The sequence below is a fragment of the Heterocephalus glaber genome, unplaced genomic scaffold (assembly GCF_053883595.1).
Source record: "Heterocephalus glaber isolate CG9 unplaced genomic scaffold, H.glaber_assembly_v1.0 deba00000331, whole genome shotgun sequence".
Classification (NCBI taxonomy): domain Eukaryota; kingdom Metazoa; phylum Chordata; class Mammalia; order Rodentia; family Bathyergidae; genus Heterocephalus; species Heterocephalus glaber.
The window spans coordinates 63,014,820-63,034,419 of NW_028258142.1; the positions used below are offsets into that span (position 1 = coordinate 63,014,820).

At 46.5% G+C, this 19,600-nt stretch overlaps 1 long non-coding RNA gene across 4 annotated transcripts in view; it reads left to right on the plus strand.

Moving 5' to 3' along the window:
* LOC147830173 (uncharacterized) overlaps nucleotides 1-19,344 on the plus strand; it is a 49,477-nt gene extending 30,133 nt beyond the window's left edge. For 3 of the 4 annotated variants that reach the window (XR_015444758.1, XR_015444757.1, XR_015444759.1), the window contains 3 exons: nucleotides 9,826-10,043; nucleotides 10,783-10,897; nucleotides 13,709-19,344. This is a non-coding gene — a long non-coding RNA (uncharacterized LOC147830173). The remainder of the gene's footprint in view (nucleotides 1-9,825; nucleotides 10,044-10,782; nucleotides 10,898-13,708) is intronic. The other variant, XR_015444760.1, reaches the window with a different exon arrangement.
* The last annotated feature ends 256 nt before the right edge of the window (nucleotides 19,345-19,600 follow it).

Below are 19,600 nucleotides of genomic sequence, written 5' to 3' on the forward strand. Positions count from 1 at the left end.
TTTTTGTGGTCCAAGAAACACAATAACGTATGTGTGTTCAGAAGGCTCAAATATAAATATTTGTTTTGTTTTGTTTTTTTGGTACCAGGGATCAAACTCAGGACCTTGCACTTGCGAGGCAGGTGGCAGAACCACTGAGCTAAATCCCCGGCCCTCAAACATAAATATTGAAATAATATTTATAAAAAACCCAAAAAAGTAAAACAAAACAAATAGAAATAAAAGAAGAATGGGTAGATATGACTAAGAATCAGTTTGAAACTTTGGAAATAAAAAATGTTAAACATTTAAAAGCTTAATAGGCAATAAATAATAGGTGGGACACCAGAGAGAACCAATGAGGAGGGAGATATTGCTGAGGATTACCCTCGAGAGCTGGGGATGTAGCTCAGTGGCCCTGCACCTGCCTCACAAGCGCAAGGTTGGGAGTTTGATCCCCGGTACCAAAAACAAACAAACAAACAAACAAAAAATTACCCTAGAGTGCAGCATCGAAACCAGAAAAAATTATGAAAGAGAAGTTCAGATCCATGAAGAGTAGACTGACAGGCTCTGGCAAATGTCAGTCTAAATTTCAGAGGAATATTTAGAAGGAATGGTAGAGAAACGAGATAATGGCTAACATTTTTTCAGACATGTGTCCTCAGACTGAAAAGTACCTACCAATAATAATAAAAGTAAACTGAAATTAATGTATGACTTGAAATGTCAGGGTGAAATGTAGAATATTGAAAATAAAAAGAAAGTCTGGAAACCACAGGGGAAAAAAGCAGATTATCAACAAAGATTGGATATTCAGTGAATTTTACCACCAAGGGCTATGAGAAAACATGGACTAAGAGGTTCAAAATTCTAATGGAAATAATTTTCAACTTTGAATCTTATACTCCTGTAAATTGTCACTCAAGATTGGAGAACGCAAACATTTTCAGCAATATAGTGCAATGAGAGTTTATCAGTCACAGCCCTGTGTTATTAAAGGTTGTATCTTATCAGGCAGAAAGGAAATACATCAGACAGAAACAGAAACAAATAAAAAAATTTAAAACATGCTTGTAAATGTAATGGACAATAGATTATAAACTACAAATAACCAACTAGGGTTATGATTTTAGTAAGGCAAAAAAGAACCCAATTCTGATTAAATATTACAAATTTATAATCTGGTATGTATGATATGCATTTAAGAGTAATTACAGAAATATATGAATCTGCACACCTGAAAACATTACACAGAGCTAAATACACACATATATGCATGCGTATGTACCACAGTTGAATGCATATAAAACTAATAAAACTCAAAGTCACTGGATTTTATCAGTATTAATGTCCTAGTTGTGATATTATACTGCAATTATGGAAGATGTTACCATTGGGAAAGGTTATATTATCTTGCATTATTTTTTACAATTGCAAGTAAATCTGCAATTGTCTTCAATTAAAAAGCTAAAAATAATATAAATATAATCTCTAGTTTTACAACTTTCCATGAAGGACAGAAGTTGTGTATATAGAAATTGCTATCAATTCAACAGAAGATAAAAAGGGGAAATAAGCAAATAAAAGAAGATGGTAAAACAAAACACAATGAGAATGCAGATACAATTTTAAGAATAATTACAATTATGAATTACATGTATCCATTAGCTTAAGACAAAAGCTACTGGTGTGAAAAATATTCCAATCCAGCCAGATGCTATTTAAAAAAGACACATAAAACAAAATGATGTACATATGTACAGAAAAAGAAAAAATGCCATAGTAGGTAAATATTTATAAACCAAATTTTAAAAGAAACTTGGTGTAGTAATATCAATATGACACAAATGGAATATAAGAGGAAAAGCATTAACAGAATGAAACAGGAGGAAAATATATAATCAGATAAGAAGCTATAACAATTATGAACATTTTGGTATAGAAATTAAAGCTGAAAGAAAGACATATTAGTATTTATACAACTTTGTCCATGGGCTTCATTTTTATTCAGTTCAATAAATTTTATTAAATTTTAGCCAAACACTCTCTTGAAATTTTAAAGCCTAGACTTAGAAGGAAATTTTATTTTATATGCAGAGTTAAAATGGGTCTTCCGCAGTCCATCTGGGCTGAAAAAAATAAACGTGGCCATAAAGTTTAGTTAGATAAATGGAACACAAAGCCAATTTGAGGATGTTCTTGTGTGTGTATCTTCAAGAATTTATGGCTAGAATTAAAGAAAGCAACAATTTTTTTTCCACAAAAATCTCCTTAGTCTAATAGCAGAGGCAGTAGGTGGTTCTGGATCCTTTTCTGTCAAATGATTGGCATTTCTCACATCATTGGATGGGATATATAGTGAAAATATGTGAACTAAAGAGGTTCGTTTGACGTGACCTTATTATAATTGAATGATTATGTCCTCCTAAATTCATGTGTAGAAATCCTAGGCCCAAGCCGTTAGCAATCCCCAAGGGGGCAGAGCCTTTGGGAGGGGACAGGTCCCGAGGGGGAGCTTTCGCGGTCAGGATTAATACTCTCATAAAAGGGATTCAAAAGAGCCGGTTCATCCCTCCTGACATATGTGGACATAGCAAAAAGACTTGCGTGTAGGAAACAGACAATAGAATTTCCAGTACTTTGACCTTGAACTTTCTTGTCTTCAGAACTGTAAGAAGTGCATGCCCATTGTTTATTTGCTACTAGACTCACAGTATTTTGTTATAGCATTCTGAATGGACTAAGACAGACCTCTGGATGTTGTGAACAATGCTCATCATTACTTCATTCAGAGCCCCACAAACTTGGCTTTGTCTTCCTGTTTAAAATTGTCTTCATGGCTCCAGGTTTGCAGCCTGTAATGACCGCATTCGTCATGGGGAGGCTGCATGTGTACCTGACACACCTTCATTCCTTTTTGTTCCCTTCCTCTCCCACCCTCTCTGTTCTTTCCACCTCTTGTTCCCCTTCCAATTTGAAAAAACTCTATTTCCATTTTTTTTCTTCGTCCTTACTTTTTTTCTGAGAGGCTGAGTTCTGAAAGATCAAGAAGCCACAGTCAAGGACAGGCCTTCTGGGATTAGTGTGACAGAGACCACTGGAAGCACAAATCTGCAGGAACTTGAAGAGCACAGTGCTGGCCTCAGCCAGCCCAGTCTGTGCCTACCGGGCATCTGCCTTGGGAAAGGAGTATTCTGCCATATTTCCATCTCCGGGCTTCCCCACTCCAGCCGGGACTTCTGACAACGTTTGTAGGAAGGATGATTGTGTGTGAGTCCTAGCAAGGAGGTTCATATAACATTTCAGAGTAGGTGTTCCCATCAACTAATCAGAAAAGCCAGTCTCAGTAAGATGACTACCAGCCCTTCTTATGCCTCTTCTACCAGAGGTGGGACAGAGATTAGGCAGGGGATAAAGGAATGGCAGGGTTTGCTGACAAAAGGCAGGTATGCAGGTGCGGGGTTGCACAGACATACGGAGAAACACCCCACTTGGAAGGCACATACCAGAGAGATTGCTGTGAAATAGGAACATGAATGTGTACTTGTAATTCCCATGTTCTGGCTTTCCTGGATCATTGCATTAACCAGGTAGGCAAATGACACTCAATCAATTTGCAAATATAATGCTGTAAATGGATATATTTTATTGGCTGATTGATTGGACCTACATTTGTTTTCTATGTTTTCCTTTCCATAACATTTTAAAAATAAGTCTTAGTGCCTAACGTTGACTCTGCTGAGTCTTGGCTTTGTGTTTCAGAAACCACACACATGCACACACACGCACACACACATGCACACATGCATGCACACACACAGTACTCTTCGGGTTTCCACAAAGTGATGACCTTAGAATCAGTGGTGTGCCGGGGCTGACTTGGACTGGCTCAGGCATCTCCTTCCAACTCTGCATTCAGTAGTGTCATTTTGGTAGCTTGAAATCAGACACAGTGACTGTATCTCCACCAGGAAGCTGACAAATGCTGTAGCAGTTGTTAAAGATTTCCCAGCAGCACCTGCTCAGGATCCTCTTACCCACAGTGAACTGCCCTTCAGATGACCTTACAAGGCCAGAAGCGGGGTCCTCTCTGAGGTGGTTCTGCTTCAGCGGCCACACTCATTGCACAGCGGCTTGTAAGCATTTCTCTCTTAGCACAAGACTAAGTACTAAGCTTTTCCTTTCAAGGTTCATATGAACACAGCTCACCATTGGAGTAGCCTATAACAACAATAACAACAATGTGTCCTTTGGCTAACGTTCTCAATTCTGATTCTCTCATTTTATAAAACATTGGCTCCTACTGTACCAAATTATAATAATTCTTGCCAAATATACTTTTCCTGTCAATCAATGAATAAAATATTTACTAAGTATTTATTACATATACAACAGGGTGATAAGCAATATGCCAGACAGAGAGGGTGATTATGCAGACTCAGATTATTATCTTCAACAAGTGTATAATTTAGAGAGAGGCAAGGCATGTAAATGTGGAAAGTTAGATAAAAGAATTTCTGTAGCAGTGTGTACTTTAAACGTACCCTGGCTGTCTTGTTTTCATCTTGTGGACCATCTCAGGTCATGGCACACATCGGCACCTGCACGCGCACACACACACACACACACACACACACACACACACACACCCTATTGAGGATCCTTATTAAAGATTTCTGAGAGACGGACACCAGAAGACCAATGTGGAAGTTGCACCTCATATTATACAGCAAAATGTTCTAGAAATCCTCTTCGACTATTGCTATGGATTGAATGTTTGTCCCCACCAAAATGCACATGGGAGCTTAATTGGCAAATGCCTGTGTTAATGGTGTTTGGAGGTGGGGGTTTTGATCGACTTGAGCTGAGGGCATTGGTGGCTTTACTCAGACACGCAAGTTGGGACCCTTTCCCTGCGGTGCTCTCTGCCATGAAAGAAGCAGCAGAACACCCAGGCCTGCTGTGGCCAGACCCTGGTGCCCTGCTTATGCATTCCCAGCCTCCTAAACTGGGACCCTAAGAACCCTCTGTTGGCAAAACACTTACCTTTTGGGGAACCCAGTCCCATGGACACTAAAGGATAAAAAAATGGTTGGTTCATATGCTCCTTCCACAAAGATTATTCTAAGATAGAGCTGAGGACTTGCGGGTGTTCAACTCACAGAGAAGGAAATGTGAAAGCTGATTCGGGGTGAGAAGGCTTGGGAGAGGGACAGGTGTGTGGAAGGTCTCACAACAAACCCAGCCGGGAGTAACGGCCACGGCCTCTCTCGACTGTGTGCTCACCTGGAGAGCCATCAAGGTGAGCTCAGAGTCACCTCGTGAACAGAACAGAGTTAGCGTTCAGGAGCAGGCAGAGGACCACACTTGCTTCACATCTCACCACACCTTTGGACATCCTTAAAAAGACCCTTGGGAGCTTCTCCCTCTTCTAAAAATGCAGAGGAGGAGGAGGAAGGAAAGGAAGAGGAGAGGGAGGAGGAACCTGTTTCTGCATGGAGTAGAGAGAGACTTTCAGGACTTCTCCAAGGTCACGCTGCCACCCTGGTAGGTCACACCTCAGATACCTGGACATTCACATAGTGTCTGCTTCACCTAGGGTCACTCTCGAAACCCAGTGACCAACTGGAGAATGGCTGTGCTGTCCTATTTGGGTCACAAAGCCCTGGCCATCACCCTCACCAGTACTGTTTACTATCTGAGTTCCGACCCGGTAGAGAAGCCTTTAGGAGAGTTTCTCTCTTCTTTTCACGGGAGGCTTGGACGACTTTGGTGTCAAGAGAGAACCCAACTGTCAAGTGTGCTGTCAGTGACTTTGCCAACTTGCCAGGGCTTGAGAATCGTCAGCCTCCTCCAGCCCAGGTGATAAGTTCAGAAATCTTGCTCTCCATTATGAGACATCATCCAAACCCAGAGTTTACTCGGGGATTTGCATATTCTCTCTGCCCTTTCTGGGACCCAGCTGTTGGCGCAGAAAGCAGGGAGCCAGAAGTGGTAGAGAGTCCTTAAACTAACTGCAACCCGATTTCCCTCATTTCCAGGCCCGAGCATCTAAATAAATCTAGACCTCTCCCTTCCCAATCAGCCCGTAAATCCTCACTCCCAACAGTATCAGAGACACTCGAGTCATTCAACCATGTCTCATCAGGGATTCCAGGTATTTCGCTCACCTCCCTTCTGCCTCTCCAGCCCCGTGACCTTGAGTGAGTTCCTAAATGGCCGCCGGAACCTCAGGGTTGACATGTCCAAGTCAGGCAGTGATGCATCCTGTGTCTCCCCAGGCTCTTCCGAACACCCACATTAGCTAACATGGAAGAAATCACTGGGAAACGAGAAAGTTCTGTATAATCTTTTAACGAGAAGATTCCGTGATGTCCTCTTGGCTGATGAGAAAGCAAAATTGCAATCGACTCTTGAGCCTCCTACACTGGTCCCAGAGCAAGCACTGAACTCAATTCTCTGGTCTGTTCCGCGGTGTTTCTAGGAAGTTTAGTGTTAGGTAGGGATTTTCTTAAGAAAAGTATTAATTTCATCCCAGTTTCTGATAGGTTGCTCCAAATCCATGGTGAACGTGGCATTTTTATTATATTTTCTTTGACATAAATTATGGGAAAAATAGGAATAAATCATCCCCCAGAGTCACAAATACTTTTCCAATAAATAAAGTGTAGCCTTCTTGAAGTCACAATGTAGATCCAGACGCTACCCAGTGAACACCCAGGAAACAGCGGGCACTGGCAAACAAACACATTGGAGAATAACCAAGACCTCCCTGTTCTGGCTCAGGTCTGTCTCTCTCCCTTCACGTTTCTCCCAGTCCTGCATCACACAGCCGGAGCACCATGCCAGCAAAAGCAGCAGACTTCAAGGCCGGTGGTGAACGGGACTAACCCAGACCCCTCATGTGGGATGCTGAGCATACTCCACATGCAGATTTCTTTTTTTTTTTTGCAGTACTAGGGATTGAACCCAGAGTTTCACATTGAGCTACAGACCCTGTTTTGAATCACGGTCTTGCTAAGTCATTAAGTTGCCCAGGTGAGACTCAAACTTGGAGTCCTCTGCCTCAGCCCCCCAGAGCACCGGGATCACAGAGGTCCACCACCATGCTTGGCTCATATTCAGAATTTTGACCCATTATAGGTATAGAATACAGCAAGGACTCTCACTTGAATCATCATGGGATTCGGCCACGGCTGGGTGAGCCGGGAATCCTGCAGCAGGCTAGCACAGCCAAGGTCTGTTGGAGAAGGAGGTGAAGAGAACCACGGAAGAGGGCAGGCGGGGAGGAGGAAGAGGGGAGTGGAGGACGCCTGGCTGAGGTCACTAGGAAGGACTGGTGATAGGCAATGTCCCCGGGTCTCCACTCCCTGAGCTCACACTAGGCCTGCGGGGAGAGCAGGCTACTATGAAGAACAGAGGAACTAGAGGGGCTGAGACCTCAGGAGAAGGAGGAACAGCCGGGCCTGGTGCCAGAGCTCCTGTTGTCAGCTGCAGGGGACATCGGCCAGCTCGAGGCAGCCTGGGAGGGACCAGCTGCGGTTGGCAGCAGCCTGAGACTTCAGCAAGCTCTGGCAACGTGGCCGATGGTTTAAGATGGGCAATGGAGGAGGCTGGGGCCAGACAGGAGGCAAACGGCCTGGGCAGTGAGCAGAGGCACTGGGAATGGGAAAGGCAGGCAGGGCATGAGAGGGCTGGGGCCCAGTGCAGTGTGGTGACCCTTCCCTCCGTATCTTTCCCATGAGCATCTCTGGGGCGAGTGACACAAGTGCATCCCCAAAGGCCCACCCTGGGTAAGCGACATGGAGTTCACAGGCGTGCAAGTTTCAGATATGGAAAGAATGAGGCAGTTTTTCAAAGGAAACACAGGGTGGAGACCATGTTAAACCGTTGAGTTGGAAGAAGCAGCTGCAACTCCCAGACTCAGGGCAGTCCTCTTTCCTCCTCTGCGAACACAGCTGGTCCAGCAAACACCTGCGGCTCTGCGTCTGCTTCCCCCAACTCAGGAGCGCAGCAGTTGCCCATTTGCTTCAGGGATTCTAGGTGGGGTTTTTATAAGTAAAGAGATTTACCCAGCTCATCTTTCCAGCCGCCGGGAGTTACAAGCATTGAGGTGTCCGTGTCCTGGGAAGGGCTCCTGGCTGTGTCACAACATGGCGGGGAAGCAGAAAGGGAGCGACTGGGGACCAAGCTCAGGGGCGGCCCCGCTGTGGGAACTGGGTCTTGTGAAAACTCACTCCTGTGAGACCCGCCCAACAGTGAGAGACCAGCAGCCATCCGCTCCCGAGCGCAGTGTCCCCGTGACCCAGCCACCTTCCATGAGGCCCCCAGCTCTCAAAGGCTCCAGTTCCACATCAGATACGGGGCACTGAGCTCCCAGCACCTCCACCTACGGGGAGCAAGCCAGTTCCTAACCATAGGGTGGCCTGTTAAGGAGGCGAGTTTGGTGGAGGAGAAATCCAAGCCCTTGGGGCGCATGGCTTGCACACAGGACGAGAGCTGTCCAAGAGGCAAAGAGGAGCTCGGTGGGGATAGACAGAGGCCCTCCACACTCAGAAGAGCACCCCTGGAGAACGGTGCTGTTGGCAGTGGTGCCTGGATACAAGGAGGCCAGGACCAGTGCGCTCACAATCTTGATGTGTGGATGGACCCGCCCCCAGGCGTCACAGACTGTCCCCAGCAGGTCACTGTCCAAATGGAGCCAAAGCTCTTTTAGACACTGAAGAGCAGGCTGTGGGTGGCCAGAAAGGTGCAGACACGCGTGTGTCCAGTTAGAAAGTGTTACTAGTGAAGGTTCATTTGAGAAAGTTTGGAAAATTGCCTAGCGCAGAGCTGCCTACCTAGAATCCCACAGCACAGGAGGCTGAGGCAGAAGGATAACAAATTTTTGACCAGCCTGGGCAACTTAGTGAAATGCCGTCTCAAAACAAAAAAGAGATGGGGCTGGGGCTGGGTATCTCGGTGTAAACATGTTATGTCCAATCCCCAAAACCACAGAAAGGAAAAAGAAAAAAAGAAAGTTTGGAAAATATAGAGAAGTACACAGAAAACATGCAAATGACCTGTGATTCCATTATGTACAGGTAAAACGTATCCACATTTTGCCTGATTCCTTCCCTGTCTCTTTCTATGCAGATTTAAAATATGATTGTGTTGTCATATGCATGGTGTATCTGGCTTTCTTCTTCCTGTGGTATTACATGGCAGAGGATGTGAGAGGCCTGCAGACTTGGCTTTGCACACCTGTGTCATTAGCCTGAATGTTCTTCTTCTCTTGCACCAGTATCTTCTACCATAAATATTTAAAACCCATATCTGTGCTGAAAATCTTGGTGTGCAGTTCTGATTCTCTCTTTAGGGTAGCTTCTTAGGGTTGGTTTGGATACAGTTGGTTCCCTCCGAAACGAGTCCTGGACTTGATTGCCATTGTGAAGGATTGGGAAGCCTTTGAGAAGTGTTTGGGTCATTGATACCATTCTCACAGCACTGGGCTGGTTCTCGAGGGAGTGAGCGAGCTCTTGCTGTCGTGGGAGTGGATCGGTTACCGTGGGAGCAGGTTGTTACAGAGCAAGGCACCGCCTCTTCCTCTGCCCCAGGCACAGAGGCCTTTGCCCTTCTGCTCTCCATCATGAGCTGAAGCCCCTGAGGCTCCTGCCAAATGTAGCCATGATATCTTCCAGCCAGGAGCTCCACGCACCATGGGCTCCAGAACCTTGAGCTAAAATAAGCTCTTTTAAATTATCCAGTCTCAGGTATTTGGTTACAGCCGTAGAAAATGAAGTAAGGCAAACAGGCACATTTTAGATATTCACAGTGTATTCTTTTTATTCTCTCAATGCATAGCTGTTGACAGCAATGCCATGCCATGTCCTGACCTTGTGGCGAGAGGAAAAGGAAGCAGGACAGCCTGAGCCCCCAGCATTCACGGGTCTGGAGAAGTGCTAGAAGGATTTCCATTCGGTGCTCTGTGTGCAAGGCGTGGGAAGACCTTGGTGCTTCGGGCTGACATGCCAGGACCCCTGACCTGTGTCCGGCTTTGGTGACAGCTGAAGGAGTGACATGCAAGTGTCGGCCCAAGGAGACTGCCTAGGGGCGGGGGCTGTGGTGGGTGCTGGCAGTGGAAAGGAGTGTCCAAAGCCATAGGGAGGAAAGGCACTCACGCTGCCCAAGCCTAGTGATGGGCGTCGGAGAGGCCCCCACAGGGCCCAGCGAGGCCCTCACATCAGACTCGCCCACGGCATCTGAGGGGCTTCGTCCCTGGCTCGGGGGTAATAAGGAGCTCACGAAATGTCCTCCGTAGGAGAGGGAGGTGGTCACTCAGCTGCACCTCTAAGGGAGGAGGAGGCCAGCTGGAGCTGTGGAAGTAACCCCGCTGAGAAGAGCCATCGTCTAGGGGAATGGCGGGAAGGGTGGAGAAGGGCCGAGTCCAGGGCGTTCAGGGGAAAACGCCAACAGGCTTCTGTCCCCCATGAGGTTGGGGAGCGAGGGTGGGTAGGGGGTCAGAGAGCTCCTGAGTCTGTCTCTTGTGGATGCCTAGGGGGTGGCAGTGCCAGCCAAGCTGAAGGGACACAGGGGATGGGAGCTGGGCGGATGCTGCCGAGAGCAGGGCCAGGACCAGCTCATTCGGTCGCACAACACCCGAATGGAAGAGGAGAGAGAGGTGGGAGAGGGCGCGCTGTGTGCCACAGGGAGACCCGTCGGGCTGCATCCACGCCGGGACTTCCACACGCATGCCAGCTGCAGACTCCCAACCTTTCTCTGTGAGCTCCGGCAACCCTGGTTCTTCTTCACTCTCCACAGGATCAAGACCTAGCCCGGCGTGGCTGCCAACCTACGCGCCCTGGGAGAACATAAGGAAGACATCTCCGGTGTCACAAATGCACCGGACTGACCCTAAAGCAAACTTGGAATCGAAGTGAGCACTTCCACCCACAGGTCTGGAGCTGGGGGAGGAACTCGGGGCTGAAGACTGGATTCAGGAGTCCTTGGTCTCCACTGAAGTGGAGTGAGGAGCAGGTCAGACTCACTGCGATCCCAGCCTCCAAGGGGCAAAGGGCACCATCCCCCAAGATGAGGAGTATGTTCATAGTTCATAGTTCATAAGCACTTCTGTGAGGAAGGCACTTTGTGATAGGACCTGAGGCTTTCAAGGCCCAACAAGATAATCAATAATTCACTTCTGAAGAGGGTATCTCATCCACGACAGGGGTCTGGCTTTTCCGGGTGCACTACGCCCGTGCTGGCCTTACATAAATGTTGACTGATTGTTTGGGGACTGTACTGTTGGCAGGGTGCTGAATGCTCGGCTCTCCTGCAGAGCACAGACAGGGGGACGGACCGGCTTAGTGTGAGGATGTGGGGCGTGCAGCAGACACAGGCAGGAGAAGAGCAGATGGGCTGCGTGAGACCTCGGGCAGCAGCACACGGGGTGTGAAAGCGAGGGGTCGGTTATTGGTGCACCAGGCAGCTGGCCAGTCGGGTCAAGTGATGACAGAAACGTTGGCATTGGGTTCAACAGCAAGTACCTTGCCGGGCATCTTTGGTAGCATATCCCCTGAAATGGGGTTGATGATGCTGGACTTCGATTTGTGCTTTTGGCACATCAGAAAAGGTAGACAGGAATTAGACAATTCATTCGAGAGATTTGGCCTCCTTAGGAGAAAAGAGAGGAGAATTTGTCTTACTGTCCACTGATGGCCTATGGGTTCATGATTTGGTAAAACGATGTTTCAGAGTCAGTATCTGCTGTCCATCACTGGGACTCTTTGGTACTGGGGATGAACCCAGGGCCTCGTGTGTGCCAAGCAGGGCTTCCGTCCCTAGGCTATACCCCCAGCCATACTGTTTGAACTTCTGACCTTTATCTGACGGTTAGTATTAGTGAGTATTTTCTCTGATGACTATGTATAATTTTTCTTTTGTTATTTATGTCCTTTGCCCAATATGCTGTTAGATTAGTCATCATCTTACTCATTTTGAAGATGTATTTGTATGTAACCTCTTTGCAGTTATATTTGAAGCAAATATATTTTCTCAATAGTCAAAGGACAAAATTACCACACTTTAGTTTAAAGATCTTAATTGGCTTTATTTTCAATTCTAAGATTGGACAATGCTTCCATCCACAAAGTATAATAAAGTGTTATAAAAACCTGAGCAGAGAAAGTTGGTTTTATAAAGTTGGTTTTATAGAGAAGAGCTAATGAAAGCAGAAACAATAACAAAAAAGCCAGCTCGGTCATTTTCTTGTAAGGTGGGGACAGGGAAAAGGCAAATAACTGGTTATTTAACATCAGGTTACTCCAGGTTATTTCTGTGTGAGGATTAAGGCAGAGGGAAGTTTGTTATCATGCCAATTGAAAGGAGCCGGTTGGGGAAATTTGGCTATTATCTCTCCAATCCTGATTTCCCGGAAGTCAGATAAACAACTTCCTTTTGGCTTAGTGACTTGGAACTGTAGCACCAGTGATTCCATCTTGAGTTTTAGTCTTGTCTGTTGGGGCCCAAGGCAGGAGCCCGGCCCTGTAATTTTTATTTAACATAGTGTCAATTTTTCCTGCCTTTACCATGGACAATTGTTTTCTGTCTTTATGTTATGAAATCTCTGTGGCTTATTGACTTTGAATGGAAAGTGAACAGCAGATGGATCCATGTGGGCAAAGAGGGACTCCTCCGGAGCCACTATGAGCCCACTGCATGCGTCCTAGCCAGGGTGACAAGAATACAGCACTGAAGGGCAACCAGTAGCTCAGGAAGCCAGCCATCCAGGCAAGAAGGGAGCCCTGCTGAGGTCCATGGCTGGCCTGCAGGCTGTGCAGTGCCAAGGGCTGCCAGCCGGGGGAGGGTCAATGAGCTCAGGCACAGACAACTGTCGCTTGGGACTTCCAGAAGCCACAGCATCTCTGTAGCTATCAGTGTGCACTTGCTGCTCCACCCACACCTGACAGCCATCTCAGCCCTTGAAGGTGCAACAGGAAGCAGCCTGTAGGCAGGAAGCTCAGCAGGGCAGTGCACAAAGCTAGCACTCAAAGTCCAGCAGCAGCAAGAGGTTCTTGTGGGAGGGACATGGCTGGGGATGGATGCAGCTGCAGCTGCTACCAAAATGTCCTGCTGGTTCTTGCTCAAGGTACAGATGTCAGGAGAGTCGCTCGGTCATTGGGAAACTGCTGATTGAGCATATGTCTTGTGAATGAGGCATGACCAGAAAATATGGCAAATGTTCAAAATTTTAAAAAAATTTATTATAGTAAAAAAGACACTGCCACGAATCCCCCTCAAAATTCTCTACTTACTTTCAAACACACTTAGCCCATCCTTCTTGCCATGTTCTGAAGCAGTTCTCAAGTCCTGAGTCCTCTTTCCTGAGTGTCTTCAATTGCACTGTCCCAGCTGCTTTGATGTCCTGAATCGATGCAAAGCCATTTACCTTTCATGGTCACGTTGACTTTGGGGCAGAGCCGAAAGTTGCATGAAGCAGCAGCTGCCGCTATATTTTTGATCTCATCTTATAAAGACCCTCATGAAAGAGGACTTCCAGAATTGCTTCAGAAAGCACAAGAAGCATTGATGGGATAAGTGTGTTCAATGTGAGGGGGAGGATTTTGAGGGGATTCATGGCAATGTGATAATAATACATTCTTTGAAATTTAAACATTCACTGTATATTTCATTTGCTCCTTATAATTCACTGCTGCAGCTGCTTACATCCCCTACTCTGTTTTCCCAGGGAGAACAATTTGAAGAGACTCTTTGCCTCAGGAGAAGACCCATGAAAGAGGAGTGGCCCAGGTGGCAGGAGACCCACAGAGTGTGCAGGAGGCTGAAGCAGCCTGGCCCAGCACCTTGTCCTCTGCACAGGCCCCTGTCACTCACCAAGTCCAGCACCACACCTAGGTCACCCTGAGCACCAAGCCAGTGTGGGCAGTCGAGGGACATCCCTGGGCAGCTTTCCTGTCACCCTGGACTGTGCTGGTCATCAGCTGGGCACTCTGTTCCCTGTGGTGTGAGGATTTGGTCCACGCCGTCCACACACTGCCCATCCTCCCTGGTCACTGCAGATGCAGGCGGTGACCCTACTGGGTGAGGCTGGCAGCGCAGTGCAAGGCGACTGCCCTCAGGGAGGTCTGCTAGCACCAAACAGAGCCAGATCATTAGGAAAACACTGAAGTGCAAAAGGGGAGAAGGGCAGGTTTGGCCAGTGCCATTTTCACCACTGTTGGCTGCTTCTCTACTAGTAGAGTAGCTGGCTGTGTGGCTTCAATGTCAAGATTACTGAGTTCAAAGCCTGTGTCTCCCTGTGTGGCCCTTGCACAGGTGACCCCAGCTATGGGTGCCAAGCTCTGTGGCTGTGAAAGGAGGGCCCACTTCGCAGCATGCCACCAGAGTGCACACGAGGGAAAGGGCTGCTGTGTTCTCATTGCTGTCTCTGTCATTCCTGTAAGGGACATGGAGAGCCTGCTTCACACTTGGTCCTGAGACTCTCGGGGAAGGCAGAAGACCCTGCAGAACTTCAGGGTGCAGCTCTGTTTTCTGGCTCTGCTCTCTCAGCAGGGATAAACCTTTCCGCAGAACTCTCCCTGCTGCCATAAAATGCCCTCTCTGCAGACTGGGACATCCCCAGATGCCAGGCAGACGGTGGCTCCGTGCCCTGTGCCCTCAACGCTCTGGTGGCGCCAAGGAGTTCTGCGTTCAGGTAGAAGGAACAGGAGACACTGTCAGCTTCCAGTCTGCAGGAGAGAGACCGGGAGGAGAGGGGAGAGGGAGAGGCAGTCCTGCCCCCATCCCACCTCTCTCCCCATGGCCTCTCACTGCTGCCTTCCACCTTGCAGTACCTGACCTGCTGAGTGAGCTCAGCCCCTGCCACATTAGTTACACAAGCGTTTCCCGAGAGACAAGCTGAAGCTGTCCTGCTCACCTGCTCCTCTGAGCGCATCCTGGAGGCTGTGAGATAGGCCGCATGCAGAGAGAAAGCATTGTTCTGCAACCTGCTCTCTCCTCAGGGGTGAGAAGGAAGCAGGGGAAAAAGAAAAAGAGGAATTATTGACCCCTTTGTTTTCTCTTTGAAAAATGTAATGGAGCTCTGAAGCCAGTTCAAGTGATGCGGGGACAAATTTTGAATAAAGGGTGATCTTGACTTGACACTCACTCCCTGGTGTCCTTCCTGGGAGTCAGGCTTTCAGGACCACAGGTCGCATCTGCAGGGGTTGATCTGCAGGTTTTGCATTTCTAGGGTGACACTGGGACGTTTCTCACTGCCGGGGCACCAGACAACACTGTGATAGCAGAAGTGAGCTGCATCTGTCCTGTCCATGCAGAGCCCCAGCCACGCCTGGCTGTGCCCCGGCAGCTGAGTGACTTCACCTCAGATTTCCCTAAGGTGCTTAAATTTAAGTGGGTGAATGTGATTAGTGTATGGGGTACAGGTTAGTGCTCAAAACACTATCACAGCAGCACTAGGACCAGCCACAACATACTAGACTGTGTCACCCAGCCACAAGAAGGAAGAGGGTGACCGGCAAGACCTTCCTGTCCCCAGTGGGAACTTCTGCTCCTGGCTGTGCCCGGTCACCACCTTTGGCTCCACCGGCCAGCTGAGGGACTGCAGCCTGCTCTCTCCAGGGAGAATGAGGTTGAGATGACAGAAGAACACGCATCACCTCCTGGGCTAGGTACTGTTCCCACTCGGAAGCTCTCCCTTCCGGTACGGACTCAGCGAGAGGGTGACCTGGAGCGCTAAGCGGAGGGGTAGATGGGAGCTGGTGTTGGGGTGCTGGGGTGTTGGTGAGGTCAAGAGGCTGGAAAGCAGTGCAGAATCTGCAGCTGGGTGGCCACATCCTGGTTCAGGATTTGGGGACACAGGCTCAGGAGTTGATGTGAGTTCCCAATCCAAGAGAGAGGGAGGCCCCAGAGCCATGTGGGAGCAGACCACGAGCATGAGAGGACCAGGAGGGACCTCTGTCCCAGGCCAGGAATGGGGGAGAAAAAGGAGAGAACAGGTGGTGGGGCCTGGCTCCTGGGCTGGGTGCATGCATTCCATCTCTTGGGTCCCAGGACAGCAGGGCACCGGCTCCTGGTGTTCCCACCCCAGCTTCCCAAACCCTCAGGTCTGTAGCCTCTGAGTAGAAGTTCCAGCCTTGGCTTCCCTGGTTCTGAGATCTTGGACTTGGTCTGAGCCATGTGATCAACATCCCAGCTTACAGACGAGCTGTCAGGGAAGTTCCCAGCCTGCACACGTGCAGGGGCCAGGTCCCATCTAGTGCTCTCTTGCTCATCTAAGTGTCTATCTGTCTAAAATGAGAGAATCAGAATTGAGAACTTTAGTGAAAGGACACATTGTTATTGTTGTTGTTATAGGTTACTCTAATGGTGAGCTGTGTTCATATGAATCATCCATCATCTGTCATCGCTCTGTCATCTACCTATCCATCCGTCTAATCATCCATCCATCATCATCTGTCATCTGTCTATCTATTATCTATCCATTATCTATCTATCTATCTATCTATCTATCTATTATCTATCTATGATCTATCTCCTATCATGTGTCTATCTTCTATCATCTAGCTATTTACTTATCTACATCTCTCTCTGTTTCTCTGGAGAACCCTGACCGACATGCAGGCAGGCCCTTAGAACACAAGCATGGAGCACAGAGTTCATGGTGAGGCAGCAAGAGAGGCCCTGGGACCAACCCCAGAGAGTTTAAGACCACCGAGAATGAGGGAGGGCAAACAGGACTCCGACCTGCAGGGCCCCGTGTGGAGGGGCTCACTGTTACTCATGGTGCTTGAATATCTGCCTGCACTGGGGATTCTCTGTGCATTGCGAAGACTCTAGGGTAGATACTCTTATTCTAGTTCTATGAAAGAATGAGCTGAGCCTTGGAGCAACTGAGCCCTCTCTGGCCTGGCTGGCTATTCCTTCTCAGGCTTCCGTGTCCCGACCAATGCACCTGCATTGGGATTCTCCGAGGCTCCTTCCCCAGCCTCTTTCCTTCTTTTTTATTCCTTAAATTCTTTTATTGGTACATTTTAGGTATACAACACGTTTACATTTATCGTTGGGAATTGTACCTGTACATGATGAATTTTAGTTCTTATTTTTTCCCCATTCCCTGTGCGCCCTTCACCCCCTCCACCCTTCCCTATTTACATAGATTTTGTTTCCATTTTTTAAATTTTCTCATAATTGTTCCTTTCCCTTCTTTCCTTTCCCCTTCCCCTCCCACCACCCCTACACCTTTGGACCTTTTCCTATTTCAAAGTATCAATTATTAGTTATTAATCCTTTTAGTCCTTATTTACACTTTCAGTTTCTCACACTAGAGAAACTATTTGGTATTTACACACATGTGTCCTATTTATTTCACTTAAGAGGATGGCCTCAATGTGCATCCATTTAGCTATACATGACTCTAGTTTCTCATTCTTTATGGCTGAGTAGTACTCCATTTTATAAAAAAAACCCCACATCTTCTTTATCCAGTTTCCAGTTGATGGGCACTTGGGCTGTTTCCAAGCTTTAGCTATTACAAACTGTGCCGCTATAAACATAGGTGCACATATATCACTGTGGTATGATTCTTTTGATTCTTTGGGGAAGATACCCACCAAGGGAATAGCTGGGTCAAATGGGACCTCTAGCCCTAGTTCTTTGAGTTATCATCACACTGATTTCCAAAGTAGTTGCACCAGTCTGCACTCCCACCAACAATGGAGAAGGGTTCCTTTCTCCCCACACCCCCGTCAGCATTTATTATTGGTTGATTTCTTGATAGCAGCCATTCTTTGTGGGGTGAGGTGGAATCTCAGTGTTGTTTTCATCTGCATCTCTTGAATGACCAGTGATGTTGAACATTTTTTCATATGTTTATTTGCTGCTTTTACTTCTTTGTCTGAGAAATGTCTGTTCATTTCAGATGTCCATTTTTGAATTGGGTCTTTGAATTTGGGGGGTCTGATTTTTTTCAGTTCTTTATATTTCTAGATAGTAGCCCTTTGTCTGAGGTACAGCTGATAAAATTTTTTTTCCCACATTGTAGGTTGTCTGTTAGCTCGGTTGGTGGTTTCTCTTGCAGTGCAGAAGCTTTTTAATAAGATGAAATCCCAATTGTTGATTCTTTCTGCTAGTTCCTGTGCTGCTGAGGTTTTGTTCATAAAGTCTTTTCCAATGCTAATATCTTCAAGAGTTCTACCTAGCTTATCTTCCAGCAAGTTTAGGGTTTCTGCCTTAATATTTAGATCTTTAATCCACTTTGATCTTAGTTTAGTGCATGGTGATAGATATGGGTCTAGTTTTAATCTCTGGCTGGTTGAGATCCAGTTTTTCCAACACCATTTATTAAATAGGCTATCTTTCCTCCAATGAGGGTGGTTGGCTCCTTTGTCAAAGATGAGGTGGCTGATTATGTCTGGAGTTGTTTCTGCATCTTCTAATCTATTCCACTGATGCTTGGGTCTGTTTCTCTGCCAGTACCATGCTGTTTTTATCACAGTAGCTTTGTGGTATAGCTTCAAGTTGGGTATTGTCTGTTGTAACAGCCATGTCTCTGTTGCCTAGAATTGCTTTTGCTATTCTAGATCTCTTCTGGTTCCAAATGAATTTTTGGATTGTTTTCTCTAACTCTGTGAAGTATATTGTTGGAATTTCAATTGGCAATGCATTGAATCTATATAGTAGTTTTGGAAGTATGGTCATTTTCACTAATTTTTTTCTTCCTACCCAGGAACAAGGGATGTCTTTCCATTTTCTTATATCCTCTTTGATCTCCTTTTTCAGGGTGCTGTAGTTTTCAGTGTAGAGGTCTTTTGCTTCCTTTGTTAGATAGATTCCTAGATATTTCATTTTTTTGGATGCTATTGTAAAAGGAATTGTTTCCCTAATTTCTCTCTCAGTCAGTCTGCTATTGGTGTATAAGAAGGCTATTGTTTTTTGAGTGTTGACCTTATATCCACCTACTCTACTGAATCTGTCAATTAAGTCTAGAAGTCTTTTGGCTAAGTTTTTTGGGTCTTCTATGTAAAGTATCATATCATCAGCAAATAATGACAGTTTAACTTCTTCCTTTCCTATCTTTATTCCTTTTATTTCTTTCTCTTTTCTAATTGCTGTGGCTAATGTTTCCAGAACTATATTGAACAAGAGTGGTGATAGTGGGCATCCTTGTCTTGTTCCTGATTTTAGCATGAAAGTTTTCAGTTTTTGACCATTTAGTATGATGTTGGCTGTTGGTTTTTTATAAATAGCCTCAATCAGGTTGAGATAAACACCTTCCATGGCAATTTTCTGTAGGGTTTTTATCATGAATGGGTGTTGGATTTTGTCACATGCCTTTTCTGCATCTGTTGAGATGGTCATATGGTTTTTGTCCTTGACTCTGTTAATATAGTGTATTACATTTATTGATTTACAAATGTTGAACAATCCTTGCATCCTTGGGATAAGTCCGACTTGGTCAGGGTGTATGATCTTCTTGATGACCCTCTGTATTCTGTTTGCCAGTATCTTGTTGAAGATTTTTGCATCTAGGTTCATTAGGGAAATTGGCCTGTAGTTCTTGTTTTGGGTTGGGTCTTTCCCTGGTTTTGGAATCAAAGTAACACTTGCTTCCAGGAATGAA